We start from the raw sequence: 16,210 nt of genomic DNA on the forward strand, positions 1-16,210 counted from the left end.
CATTGTGATTTCATGTAACACATTTGCTCTATTTACATTTATGCTCTGTGGAAAAGTAGGAGAGCGAGATATTATCTCAACATGTTCTAAATATCACAAGTATAAGGGGAAAATATAATTATCAACTTACATGTCAGCGAATATTGCATGACACGATTTCAGTACATGTCCAGGTACAGTTAGAAGTAAATGCGTTGTTAGGGATGAATGAAACACACGCTGATATAGGTTACGACTTATCCTGAAAAATAATTGTCTCTTGGTTTTTACCATTAACTAGCTTGTTTACTGAAAAGGGATATAATTATAAAGACTTTAGAATACGATATTCTTTTAACAATAAACTGATAGAGCATGAGGTTTATTGTGTCTTCTTACTTTTTGCTTTGGACTTCTTAATTAAAGTAAGTTGCTTGCATGTTGCGTTAATATTCTCAACGAGTTTCTTTTTCCGTGTGATCGTAATTCCCTTTTCATAGGCTTGAATTACTGTTAGTTCATTTAAGATTAGGGTTCTTAGCATCTAATGTAGGTATTGCGAATAGGTTAGGCTAGTACGTTGGTTGCATTAGTATTTCTACACTCTCTCTCTTTGATTGCATGTAAGATTTTGATGCGAAAAATGATTTTTAAAAAATGTAACCGAACTTGTGCATCCGAATATTTACCAGATATCTAGAAAATTAAATACTTATTCAAATTAGACACGGTGAATTAAGTCTCCAAGGTTGGAAAGCTTATTTAATACGAAATTCCACGCTTTCCTCAACCTACAAAATTATCTTGCATACATAACTTGGACCGTAAGTTTTTATTCCACAGCAATTATATATCTACTAACGATGATAATTATTTACGAACTTACAGTAAGTTCCAAATGTACGATGAAATTTTATCTATGAGTCATTCCATGCGAAATCAACACAGCCCCCAACCTGACCAACTCCGATTTTCATGAAATTTGGGGAGTTGAAACTATGTATGGAACTTGGTAAGTATGAAAATTTTTAGTTTCATTTGTCTTGTAATTCTTAAATTATTCAAGGTCAAAATTAGCAGAAATTGCCCTTTTTGAGCCCTCTTAGCTATACTAAATGTGCTGTAACTCCGCCCCTATTTCGCCTAGGAAGCTCAAAGCAAAGCTTATTGTACAGGGAATTGAACAAGCTTTCCAGTGATATTTAACAAGCCTACCTTTGGATAAAAATATAATTTTGTCACGTGACCTTGACCTTTGACCTTGAATATCTCAACGTAGCAAAACATGTCATCACAAAAATTGTGAAAAAATATATTTGGTCCCTCAAGCATTACTATAAAACATATCAAAAAATCATTCTGGGACTGCAATGGGATCAGAAGATACAAAATAATATGTGTAACTATGTGACTGATAAAAGCCTCATTACATGAACTATGACGAGTCAAAAGTCCTTTAACACCCCCTACAAAATGTAAAGGAGTTATCCTGGTCATGAAATAAATAGGTTAGGCACAGGGAGATCTCTAGCTGTGTGTGTCAAGCGCAGGTCCAGCATATTGTTGACCGCCATATTGAATTCAACGCCAAAATTTCAAAGGATAGGGGGTGATGTGATATATCAAATCAGGCTAGAATTTCACGAGAAATGAAGATAATGGTTACAAGCATGCAGTAATAACTTTTTCCTGGCTAAAGATAAGTTAGAAAAACCATCGCTGCTTCATTTCTCGTGAAATTCTAGCCTGATTTGATATATCACATCACCCCCTATCCTTTGAAATTTTGACGTTGAATTCAATATGGCGGTTAACAATATGCTGAACCTGCGCTTGACACACACAGCTAGAGATCTCCCTGTGCCTAACCTATTTATTTCATGACCAGGATAACTCATTTACATTTTGTAGGGGGTGTTAAAGGACTTTTGACTCGTCATAGTTCATGTAATGAGGCTTTTATCAGTCACATAGTTACACATATTATTTTGTATCTTCTGATCCCATTGCAGTCCCAGAATGATTTTTTGATATGTTTTATAGTAATGCTTGAGGGACCAAATATATTTTTTCACAATTTTTGGAGATTACATGTTTTGAGATATTCAAGGTCAGAGGTCAAGGTCACGTGACAAAATTATATTTTTATCCAAAGGTAGGCTTGTTAAATATCACTGGAGAGCTTGTTCAATTCCCTGTACAATAAGCTTTATTTGAGCTTCCTAGGCGAAATAGGGGCGGAGTTACAGCACATTTAGTATAGCTAAGAGGGCTCAAAAAGGGCAATTTCTGCTAACTTTGACCTTGAATAATTTAAGAATTACAAGAACAATGAAACTAAAATTTTTCATACTTACTAAGTTCCATACATAGTTTCAACTCCCCAAATTTCATAAAAATCGGAGATGGTCAGGTTGGAAATTGCACATATCTGTGTTGATTTGTCATGGAATGACTACTATATCGCATTTTTTCCATTGGTAATTTGAAAAATAAAGGTGCATTATGCAGAACGATAAAGATTGGATTTTACTTTAATCAATATTATTTACGTATTTTCTAATGTCATATAACATTTGAAATGTTCTTCTGGTGAAAGCAACGTTCTGAATGAATAAGAGAGAACTATTTACTCAGAAAACTAAATATTACCTATACTCTTACAATGCATGACTAATCCTGTGACGTCACGGAAGCTGGTGTGAAGCCCGTATATAAGTATCTCGGAGGCCCCGGGCAGGGTCCATTTGATAATATTTCACACATCCATGTGTCCAACTTATTATATGGTGACCACATACTGATAGCTAATTTCGACAGCGTTCATTCACACAGACATGTGATTGGATTAAAATGTTCGTAATGAACTGATTTCTTAGAATTATGAAGTGCTTTGTGGTGCCTTCTAACAAATGACAAAACCTAAGTATGACGACGTAACCTGAATGCATGAAAAGCATTATCGAAAATGTGTTACATGTATGATGATTTAAAAATGTAGCGAAGTTTAACTTCATTTATCTATGGAGCATGTACGGTACAGATGCTAATATTTTTGGCTTGTGAAATATGCAAATTATATGCATTCATTTAAACCTTAATGCAATTAAAAGCAATAATAATTTCCAGATTGATTCATTTTTATTTACATGTAGTAGGACAACTTTCTGTGGAATTCCCTAGAAGTTGGCTCTTTCTACTGGTAGTGCGTAGTTGATGTCAACCAAAGTTGTCGCTATTTTTTATGACATTTTTAATTACAGAGTACAACAATTACAATTTTATCTGTCGAGGTACCGCTCCAAAGATTACCAACATAAAAGGAGACAGGCAACCTTCAGGTACAGACTATCGTATCAACTCCACCTTCTACATCTCCCACCTAGTGTGGCATTTCGACACCAGATGGAGTGCAAATGTTTACCCTGTTCCGACAACCAACTGCTGCAAACAATCAATTGTGTTACTGGACGTGTGTAAATTTGAACTTTCTGCTTATTTGTCCCACATTATGCAAATGTAAACAAATGTACATTCGAAATTGCCGCATGACGTGCATGAAAATTATATGCTTTATCACGATCATTGTAGTAGGTAAAGCTCATAAACTGGAAGTAAATTTTACTTCCGGACGATTTAATGTTTTCACAATATGATAAATTCACGAGAATAACTGGAAGCTTTCAACATTTATCAGGATAGTAATTGTTTTGCACTTTTTTAGAATTCGAATCTGATAAATAATTTTTAACCCTACTAGCACGTTTATGTTGTGTAAACATGTTTATGTTTACAAGTGTAAATACAACTTGAGTATCATTTTCCACTGAACGTTCAATACACCGTTTCAAAAGGGACAATATTCACGAGAGAGGCTGTGAAAATATAGGCGTAATGAGAAAAAAAATCTTAATTTTTACATCATTTCACAAATATTTTATTTGTTAAGAGCCAATATTTTGAAATTCGAACAAAAAAGTGATATTTGTATTTTTTGATCACCGTGATTTTTTATATGTTGAAGTAGGTAATGAGAAATGAATATTGTGCAATTTTGAGACCCTAAAAATATTTCCCTCCCCTGTAGAAAATGTTGAAGTTCAAGGTCATACCCTCCATTTCTTCATAAAAAGTGAAAAATGAGTTAAGTTTGGAAAGCAACATATCCCAAACTTTTATTTTGATATACTGTTAATATAAGACAATTTGCTTATATACATTATATACATTTTTATGGGGCATTGTTGCTTTTGATTGTTATGCGGCAACAAAGAGGGTCCAAAATGCCGTTTTTTCCTGTTTTCGGCCTTTAATATCTTGATTAAGCAACAGTACCCAAAAAAAATTGTTTACTGGACATTGAAGTTCACTATTAGGACAAGCTATACTTGATATATCATATTACTTTGGATATTGATGCTGTTAGCAGATATAACCCTTTAAATACCCAAAAATTGCAAAATCGGCAACTTTAGAATTAGGCTTATCTCAAAACAGCATCAAGCAAAAAATAAACTAAGTATATGTACAGTGGTGGAAAAAGTTCTTCCCCATAAGACTTTAATGGCAGTAAATAATGCCGGAAAGGTAGGCAACACACATTGCACCTTTAGGTGATCGGGTGATTCTGTCTGTCTCAAGAGCAACTCGTCTTTCATGCAATAGCCAACAGACACAGGAATTGTAGGAAAGTCACGTGACTTGTCAGGTGGAATGTTGTTCGTCATAAAATCGCCTTTTCTCAAGCCAGGTTGCAGAACCGACAAGAGTTATAGCCTATGTCCGAAAATTATTCCCCTAAAACCGTTGAACGTAACGCTAAAATAATTCTTGCCTTAATTACAAAGGCTACTATACTATATGTGCTGCAGTAGCTCGGTCGTTAGGGAGTTTGATTACCATGCGAGAGATTTGAGTTCGATCCCCGTCTGGGGAGAATTGGAATTTTGTCCACCTGTTCAAGTGGCTCCGGCGCCCACCCAGCATCGTATAAAGTGGGTACCTGTAGGAAACTTGGAGGGGGAGGTAAAGGCGGCCAGGGGCGTGGTGCTGATCACATTATCCCCACCTTCGGCCGTAACAAGAAAGTGTGGGACCCTAATTCCGCACCCCCTACACGCCTTCATGGCTTGCTGCAAAGCACAAGTAGCACTTTGCTTTTTCATTTACTATACGTCCCGATTTTGTCGGAACAGAACTTTCCAATTTCTAAGTCGACTTTTTTCCAAGTTCCGTAGGGATGTGAATAGGCTCCAGTTTCTCTTGACACAATTCATCCATGTTATATTTCGTTATAAAAACCACGGCTGATATCCTGTGTGGGGGGGGGGGGGAGGGCGCTATAATTCAAACATGCGAGGTGTACTTTTCTCACTACTCCATTCTCCGATTCTTCGTATCAGAAATAAATCTTAATTCCACACACTGAAAATGTAGCACTTCCTACATCTTAGCATGCAAATATCTAGCAGCAAAGTAATGTGTAGGCAGTAGGCACATAGTGGTTCGGATACCACTTTAAACTGTAGCTGCAATCGCGATTAGTCTTACTGTGCATAAAGTGGACTTAGACACCAACTCAATCAACCAACCAAGACAATCCCGTTATTGTTCAGATTATCGAAACCAGAAGCTTCGTCGCGAATAACATAAGCAGGAAGACAATGTGAAATTACCGAACAGAAACAGAACCTAAAACCTAGAACGGCTAGATTGGATTAAATCGACGATACAGCACGCGTTCTGAAATGAAGAAGAATACGAAAGTTGAAGGGCCGCGACACACACACACACTTTTCCTCCCCTCAATGGTAAGATATCTTTCTTGCAGAGAAGCCTTTACGTAGGCCTTCAAGGCCACGACGAGAAAGTGTTCTACATTCAATGACGGGACCAAAACACACGTCTAGTTTGATATGAACGCTATGTTCCTCCTTATTTCGTACGTCATTGATAACAGGAACACGGGCCTCGTCTGCTAACCCTTGTTTCGTAGAGCAGACGCCTGTTTGCCACCCTTTGGTTCAGTGACCTTCGCACGTAGTTAGCAAGAGTGAATGACTCACCAGATACCTGTTGCCTGTGAGCTTATACAAGAATAGATATTTCGTTAGAGTATGTAAGTATTGTTTCATCTGCAGTTATATCAGTTAACGTTCGAATTGTTTCCTAATGGTTACGTTATTTGTAAATTAGTTCTCGAGAGTGAGCTTTCTATCTATTTGCACGGAGGGGGGGGGGGGTATACAGCCTGCATGTATTATTTTTTTCCTGAAACAAGAAGAAATTCCAAGACAAAAAAGAGTCGTAGAAGAGTAGTTAACAAAAAAGAAAGAAGAAAACGAAAATGTAAATGTTTAAATAAATTATTGTATAGATCGAGTGAATAATATTTTCTCACGTCGTCACCTTATAATCAAGGCATCCCGGGTTCGATACACGGTGGATGCACGTAGTAGTTCGTATGCCATTTTAAACTGAAGGTCCAGTCCAGATTAGCTTATCTGTGCAGAAAAAAGTAAAATAGAAATTTTCACAGTGCAAGAAAATTTCATGTTCAACCACATACAAAAGGGAATAATTTATTCCATGTTCGAGTTCACATTTATAGCATCTAACCAACACAATTATGGATCGCAACGTATTTTCTCAGATCCATTTTAATTATACGTGCATGATAAAATAACAGAAGTAGAAGAAAGAGAAAGCCAAGCGAAACACAGATGCCTTCTCCAGAATTTCAAATCTCGTTACGTAAGGTTCTGGGTTAAAGTCCAGGGCAGGCATGACCCTCTTGTTCTTGCCCTTTTATCTGCTCTATTTCATCATAAATCGTCGTTATGGTTTACCTACAGGGGAAGAATCATGACAATAATTACCAATACAAAGCCAATAAGAAACAGAACAACAACTCAATTAGGGAGATGTCAAGAAAGAAGCACGACTTGACAATGTCTCCGTCTCTCGGTTTCTCGAATTGAAAATTGCTCTCCCGTTCTCGGTCTCGGCTAGTTAAATATAGAAATCAAAAAAGTATGTGAAGATACATATATTTCATATATCCCGGTTTTATAGGAGATTTCGTGAGAGATGAAATAAGTACTCTTCGATCATGTTTATTTTTATTAGTTTTGTTACGTAACATCACTTTTCTTCCTAGTCGCGGACGAGTGACCATTACATGAAATTAATGACGAAATACTCAAACACCTGTGACAAGGACGGTACTCAAACCCGGGAACTTTGGTGACGAGATCGAAGGTTGACCACTTAATGAGCTTGCCCACCGAGTCTGCTTAAAGTTGCTTGTGTCAGGTAATTCAAAATAACTGTAAATATCCCACATTCATTATCATTTGTTTCATAATTTATCTTATTGGTGTTATTAACCTGAAGTCGAAGAAATAGTTGAAATGCAATAATGCAAGATTGAATGTCTCTGATGTTACTTCGTGCCGAATAATATGACGTGATATTATGATATGAATATATTAATAATATAATATGCCTAGTCATTCCATTGATTGATCCCAATTGGGCACACAAAATATGGTATAATGTCCACTCCTAACCAACCTCCGTGGCGGAGTAGTTAGCACAGCGCGCTACGACAGCATGGGTCCCTGGTTCGAATCTCGGCTTGACCATGGGTGTTCTTGGTGAGTGTCCGTTAATCAATGTCATCATATCATCACTCATTACTCATCTTCATCGTCGCTATTTGCAGAAAGTGAAAGAATAGCGACACTAAATAACAAAAATCCAATCAAATGGAACATCTTCACCGATTTAATTCTATACCGTACCAAATTCACAGTTTATTACTGCATCTTGCTTGATTTTACAGCATCTCAATTGTTTTCCGATTCGAAAAAAATTGGAATGTTGAGCAGTTGATTGTGCATTGTTTCGTTGTTTGGATTCTTTAATTAACTTCACATTAATAGTTTTTAGACCAATCGTGACAGAGGGAATCGAGAGCACAAAGGAAGGGAAAAAGACAAGAGAGACACCGTGGCTCTCTTTAAAGGTAGCATTCCTTGAACACGACTGAAGTGACTGCAGAATATTATGGATAAAATTTGTTTCGCTTTCTCCTTTTATTTCTGTTTCAGTTATTTTACTTCGCTTATCTTCTACGACTCGTATTAATCGTGTTGCTGAGGAAGAATTATAAACTCGTGAAATGGACGATGAGACAAAAAATATAAATTCCTCTCTCACGGTTCAAAACTGTGACCACAAAATATTGTCTTATTTTTAAAATTTACGCCAAATATGGTTTCACTCGTGTCTTTCTCAAGGCGTTCCATTGCCTCTCCGATGGCGTAGTGATAACGTCTTCGACATGTAATCAAAGGCTTCCGAATTCAATACCAGATAGAGGAACATTTGGTTCGGATTCCACTTTAATCTGTAGGTCCAGTGCATAAACTGGACTTAAGCAATTAGCGTGTGGCAGATCTTGTTAAGAAAACAGTTGCTGAAATGTTCTTCTTGAGGCCACGTAGCACCCAGCTGTTGTTTGTTGTTGCTAGGGCATGAGTCATGTGACTCATGCTATCAATGCTCAATCCTTCCCGAGAACTCAGATCCACCAGACAACTTTAACCGAATAATTTGCTATTTGGGTTGCATAAACAACAGGCTTTAAGACGTTACGAAATTCTAGGTCCCGTGGCCCAGGTAATTCTTTCTCCGACTGTACTAACACATGGAAATAGAAAATCATTGAGGCCTTGTCCATTTTCGAGAATTTTTCTTTAAAAATGTTACGAAATGTCAATGTAAATTATCATACTTCTTCCCTATCAGAAAGTGGAACAGCCCTTTCTTTCCCTATCTTTGTTCCAAATGGAACAATCCATGTCTTGACAAGTTGTGGGACAGTTTTCGTTTCTCTTTCTTATACGGATAGCGTAGTGGTAACGTCACCTCCTTGTAATCAAGGTGTCCTGGGTTTGATGCAAGGTTGAAGTACAAGTTGTTCGGATCCCCCTTTAAACTGCAAATCCCCAGTCGCGATTATCCTTCTTGTGCATAAAGTGGGCTTAAAAACAAAGCTCTACCAAACTCTATGTACAGTGGCGCACTAAGGACTTTCGAAAGGGCGGGATGGAAACATATTTTTTTTAGTAGCCAGCCATCATTTTGCCATCTTTTCCTGCCTTTGATTTTCTTTTTTACTGGACCAAATGAGTTGTTATGACCCCAACCAACCACCTCATTGGGGACGCCACTGTCTCTACACACACACACACACACACATATATATGGAATTCATGCTATAAGAGTGGTTGTTTGCAAATGATTCTGTATTATTGTACCAAAGAAAATAGAACTTTCTTGTAAAAGCCTGTACTTGTAGCACTACACTGTGAGCGAGATTTCCCCTCCTACCCCCAAAAAATTCAATTCAGGTAGGCCTTCGTGGTGCACTGATTACCACAGTATGCCACGACTCCAGGGGTCCCGGGTTCGAATTCCGATCTGGGGATGACTGTTCTATGTGAGTGTCACTTCATCAATTTCATAATATCATCAATCATCCTCGTTGTCGCGATTAGCCAAAAGTGTCAGTAAAACGACGTAAAATAAACTAATATATTGCAATCAATCTCGAATAGGTCTAGGAAAAGCAGGCTTAGGATATTTCCATCATCTTTAATATTGTTACAACAAATAATCAACGTCTTTTGTTATCATCATCACAATTGTTTCAAAGAAAATTGAAAACATCAGACACAAGTTTATATTTTCGGGTCCTTCACCTTGCAAGCATAATGGGTTACTCCAGATGTGCTTGGTTTTCTTTGAATTGTGGTGCGGACCACAATTCAAACCACTCAACGCCTTAGTCCATTTAGGTGGTGTATTTTTCTGTGTTTCAATCCAAGCTAGGTTATGGTTACAATTTCCTACAAAATATTTAATTTAAATTTGTCGCTATTAATCTGAAATGGTAAAAAATGACGTGTAATGAATAAAATGTAATGCAATATCTACACTGTGGCGTACGTGGCCTGGTAGTGACTTATCTCCACTTAATTTTGAGTTTTTCAAGAAATTTGTATTTTTTGTTTAAAGATGTGAAGTTCAGTTCGTTTATAATGGGTGATTAAGGTAAGGTAACCGAATTTCGGATTCTTAATTTCAGATGATAAATTTATTGCCTAAATGAATAGAAAATAATCTGTTAATGTGTTCATCTATATTGTACATGTATTTATTATTGTTTTCCAGAGTTTCTTTTACATTCAAATAATATATTTGTGATATTTTAAAAAATAATCATTTGATGCAAATTTTGGGTATGAAAAATAGGTTGCCTAATTTTGGATAGGGTTTCTAATTATAAATTTCAGTTTTCAATACAAACAAAAAAATAGACTTACAAACTGATCTCAAATTAATATAGATTAATGTATTATGTGCATATGCATATTGGAACATCTGAGATCAATTTTACTTCCTTCCATCACTGACAATATTCTCATTTGAAAGTCTTCCACCCATTTTCCTCTGTTCCTGCACACATCTCGTGAAAGACTTTAGACATATTTAGAAATATAATTTCTTTCTTCTTAACTGCTTGAATAGTTTCTTTCGTTGCTTCTGACGACCAGGTTTTTTTTTAATTTTTCGGCCAGACATGTGAGTAATAAATAAAATATCATAAGTAGGCCTACTTAGAAAGGGTGCACAATTTCGGACGGTCGAAATCTTTATTCAAATGTGGCTTTATTCAATATGGGGTTCTGTCAGCTCGCTCCCTGAAATAAGGTGATTAAAACTACGTAGTTATAGTTCATAAATCTCTTAAGATCATATGAAGTTTGTAAAGAAGTGAGTAAATACTAACCTTTTGTTGTAAGCCTTAAGTTTGAAGTGTGAAATATTATAATAAAACTCGCGAAAAGTATAAAACTACAGCTACAACGTAGAAACGCAACGTTCAAGGTCAGCCGCAAGGATGCAACTGTTGGACAAAGAAACGTGTCAGTTTTTCACAATCTGCACTTCGTTGCTGCCGTTCTTGGGTGAAATATTGAAGTATCCGAAATTCGGGCACTGCACCCTACTCCGGTATACACGAGCCGTATGAGATTTATACTGGGTTGCATTAGACTCAGGAGAGCCTTTGTGACGAAACTAATTAACTTGTTGACTCTTTACGTATTTCAAGAATCTTTCGTTGAACATTACCTCTTTGTACAAATAACTTCAGACAGTGGCAAAGACATAATTTAATGGTAGAATTCTGTACGTTATTGGTTATTGCTATATACACGCGTACATTACATATTGAGTTTTTCTGGTTGTTGTAAACAAAATTATGATTGTACAAAAAATGTTAGGAAATTTCTGTACTTAACTACTGTTATGATGCTGCATAATCGTTAATAAATTGTGAGCAATGAACTAAAGTCATGTTTTGTTTATTAACAGAAGTATCTAACTTAAGTTGTCCTGATTTACTATCTAATTTTTTATGTGTATATTTTTCTCTGCGCGTTTATACTTTAATCACAGACTCTTGTCTGCGCTTTAATTTAGTAGGGAAACTAGAAAAGTGTGGAGTTATCACTGAGATACACATGCCTGAGTTTTTTTTAAAATTATTATTATTTAAGAGGATGTACAGTTCGTCCTACAAATTAATAAATCGCTCCAATTTACAGTTCAAGTAAATGAATTGCGGTCATTAAATTACACGTGAAGGGATATGATTCAGGTCTATGGGCGCCTAAAAAGTGGCTTCTCAGCACCTGTCTATCAGATCTGACACCTGTCCACCATTTTTGGCGAAATGGGATATCCCGTTTCGCCTAATCAAATTTGACCTAAACTGGTTGGAAGGGAGGGAAATGTTCACGGTGATCAACGTAAATACCAAACGTTTCGGAATATTATGCGACGATGCTAATTACGAAGATTTGGATTGACATGGTGTTTTAAGTCAACTTTATGCACAGTAAGGCTAATCGGGACTGGACCTACAGTTTCAAGTGGGATCCGAACCACTATGTGCCTCCACCGGGTATCGAACCCAGGACCCCTTGATTACAAGGCTAATTACGAAGAGTTACACTATACAGGATGCCTACCATATCCCGTATAATACTACAAATGTTACCGCTTTGCAACAGAAATAATAAATATCAGTGACAAACATAGGTCTTTGTCACGTGGTTATGTGTATATAGATAGGTTCTGACTTCAAGTCAGAAGTCCACTTTATAGTTTGATAGGCTAATCAGGACTGGACCTACAGTTTAAAGTGGAGTCCGGAGTTCGAACTACGGACCTTTGATTACAAGGCAACAGAATTTAGTAAGTCATCCGGCAGCCCGAATAAAATATAAATAAAAATGAGCAAAATATCATTAAGAAAAATTGATTTAATGTTCTCTACTCCCTGTGGAAATTTATCGATGAATGTACGGTGACACACAGAAAAAAATATCACGACGTGCCTATGTCCAGTAGTGGCTGAATAATCTATGCATATACCGTATATCTATCACCTTCTGCTGATGAGCACGTTACGTATGCAATTTTTCACAAAATAACTCGCTGTAATCAATGCTGTCATCTCTCGCCGAAAGTATGAACTATCTCCGAAGGACTGAACGCGCCGATCTTCACATCGGGATCCCCCGCCATCTATTATCCAAACTTGTTACTACCGTGCCTAAACGAGCACAAGTTGTTCTCTTCAAAAGCAGTGCTCGTATATTGATGAATTATACAAAATTCATTAATTTTGAATCGATATCGTTTTATCATTATAGAAAATAACTGGGGATGATATGGAGACAGGACGAGACGAGAGTTAGCAGTGTCAGTCTTGTCTCGTGTTTGTAAATATTAGTAGTGTCCTCGCCTTGTAATTAAGGGGTGCCGGATTTGTTACCCGGTGGAGGCACATAGAGGTTCGGATCCCACTTTAAACTGTAGGTCCAGTCCCTATTATCCTTACTGTGCATAAAGTGGACTTAAAACACCAAATCAATGAATCATTTAAAAATAAATTCGATCCCAACATATCTTCTTTCCAAGACAAAATAGACCATTGCAATCTAGCTCGTAGATATCCATTAAGGAGGTGAATCTATCACCCAGGTTCTGAACTAAATGATTAGTTATTTTATTCATTACGGCACAATCTGTTTTCTGCCGTTAAAATTTAATGTTGGTCATTCGTTCTCTACGACCCAGGGTGAATATTGAGGCGGATGTGAGAACGAACAACCATGTTCTACCCGGGGTTTAAACCAAGACCCTTCGCGTCGTGCTTCGTAGCGTGGTTGGACCAAGAACAGGCTTGTCAGATGACGTCATTCAGGAAAAGCATATGATCTAAGAGAGAAATGTTTTAAAAAGAGTAGTTGAAGACACACATTCTGGAGTTCGAACTACGGACATTTGATTACAAGAGAACAGCGTTTCCACTACGTCGATGATGTACGGCGACACACAGAAAAGAAATATCACGACGTGCCTCTGTCCAGTAGTGGATGAATAATCAAAGCACCGTATATATCTATCACCTTTTACTGATTAATTAGCAGCTTACGTATGCAATTTTTCACAAAATAACTCGCTGTAATCAATGCTGCCATCTCTCGTCAAAAGTATGAACTATCTCCGAAGGACTGAACGCGCCGATCTTCACATCCGGATCCCCCGCCATCTATTATCCAAACTTGTTACTACCGTGCCTAAACAAGCATAAGTTGTTCTCTGTAACCTATTTTCAATTGTCGTGCGGATCATCATGGTTGTTTAGATTGTAAACATTTGTTTTCTAGCGAAACTATAAAGAATTCAAATAACTGCAGTGCGAGGTTCAGATATTAATGTAGATAAGGATATGGGAAATGGTACCTGTGAATGTTGTAAGTTTTTATGTAGAGAGTCTCGGTGTTGTTGTCTTATGGGGCAATCAAAAAATAAATGATTAAGTGTTTGATTATCTTCTCCGCATTGGCGCAATCTTTAAACGAGCCAAATGTTTGTTTACTAATACATGGCCTGTACGCATTCTTAATATAAAAACAACCACTGCCCGAGGTCAATTCATGTTTTCGTACCAAGGTCTAACATTTCTGACTTGAGCATGCAACTTTTAGGATGTCGTATTTTGTAGCTCTATTTTGCACCACTCCTCCCAATGCTTTTGTAACTTATATTTTATTCTTGGTAAGAGATCTGTATAAGGTAATCGAAGAGGTGTTACATAGTCCTGGGTTCTAGCTTTTTTTTTGCATTTGCATCTACTATGTCATGGTATTTATTTAGATTACTATGCGCACGAATATAAGCGAAAACCACTTTCTGTCCTTTTCGTCGAAGATGCTGAATCGTGCAGAAAATCAAGTATTCGAATGTTGTTAACTTGTAAGCAGCACTGCCTGTTCTCGACAAAGCTTGCAAGACGCTCAATGCGTCAGTGAGGATTAGGGAGTGGTTAATTCTTAGTTCTACAACTAAGAATAACATAACACTCAGCCGAAAATATTGACGTATTTTATGGTAATGTAATATTTTTAAATTTCATTGTACGACGGGACATAAAATGCACAACCAACTCCATCATTGGATTTTGAACCGTCAGTGTATATAAAAGTCAACTTAGGCCACAATTCTTTATAATTCTCATGTCTGCAGTGGTCATCGTAGTGTATCTCTAGACGTGGTTCAATAGGAATTGCCAGATAAGAGATGAGTGGTTTTATGTGCGTTAAGGTGAGGTGGTAGGCTTCGGGATCCATTAAATAACAATATAAGAAAAAATACCGTGTGGGAATATAAGTTAAATCCTTTTCGATATGCCATTGTCTTTGAATAGCGAATATCTTATTGAAAGGGTGCAAATGTCTCGACCATGTTTTTCGTCGCTGGTATAATGCTTGTTCGTTACTTTCTAGATAAACGCTCACGTTTGGACTTGATGACATCAAGCCAAGACAGGCCCGAAGAGCCCGTCTTTGCAGTACATCCAAGGCGTTAAGAAGCTTTGTGTTTGCTCCACCATAAGCAGAACCAGCATAGTCGAATAGGGCTCTAAAACAGTTTTTATGAAACAATAACATTGTGGAAGGATGACTGCCCCACCTTGTGGTCGAGATGCAGCGTAAAAGATTTATAATTTTTTGTCCTCTCTTTTTTAGATAATGTATGTGTACATGCCAGTTCAGTTTCCTGTCAAGGAAAGCCCCTAGATATCTGTAAGATTCTACCACCTGGATGTTATGTATTTGTTTGACATTATTTGGGTAATGAGAACCGTTACCTGAATTAAAAATAATGATTTTAGTTTTGGGAAGGAAAATATTTAGACCCAGCTGATGAAGATAATTTTCCAAGGTTGTAATAGTTTTATTTAAGGTTAAAATACCTTGGGTTGCATCAAGAGTTTGTTTATAGTAGCATAGATCGTCAGCATATTGAATTATTTGATATCCATATGTTTCTAGATAATGAATGTGATGAGTATAAATGTTAAATAATGTTAAATATCATTTCCAGTATCCAGTTTATTCTATGCTGCAATGTTTATTCGAACAAATTGGCTACAACTGGAATTAGAACTATTGGATGTGATTACGTCACTCTTCAGGAATTTTTCCAGTGCAATAGCTATCATAAAAAAATGTTGTAAGGCAGTGAATGCCTTCGGATGGTAAATGTCGAAGCATGTCAAACATTTGTCCATCATAACCAGGTGAGGTATTTTGTAATGTTTCTAAAATCTGTCTTACTTCTTTGTCAGTCACTATCGGAAAATCCTCCGTTAATTCGAAATTTAAGAAGGGGGTGGATCGAGACATGGGCTTCCACTGAGGGAGGAGTTAATATTTGCATGAAATCTGTTTCCCCAAGTGCGATCTAGATTTTTCACTTTATTTCGTACCGGTTTTCGAATTGAATTTAATTTATTTCAAATAGTACGAATGCTATCCGATTTATCCAGTGAGCTACAATTTTTTTTCCATGCTTCCCGTTTCGCGTGTATAGCTATATATTTTCTTTGCTCTGGCTTGTAGCCGTTTTAGTTCTAAACAGTCTTCTAATGTGAAGCTTCGCTCGTATTTTTTTAGTTTTTGACGTTTCACGAGTCTACCAGTGAATCGAGGGGTACTGTTGTTGCTGGCGATATGATGATCGGATCGCATTCATTTCTATTTAATAAGTAATCATGTGTAGAAACACGGGATATGTGATC

This window comes from Lepisma saccharinum, chromosome 14 (assembly GCF_977018435.1).
Source record: "Lepisma saccharinum chromosome 14, izLepSacc3.1, whole genome shotgun sequence".
NCBI classification, from domain to species: Eukaryota; Metazoa; Arthropoda; class Insecta; order Zygentoma; family Lepismatidae; genus Lepisma; species Lepisma saccharinum.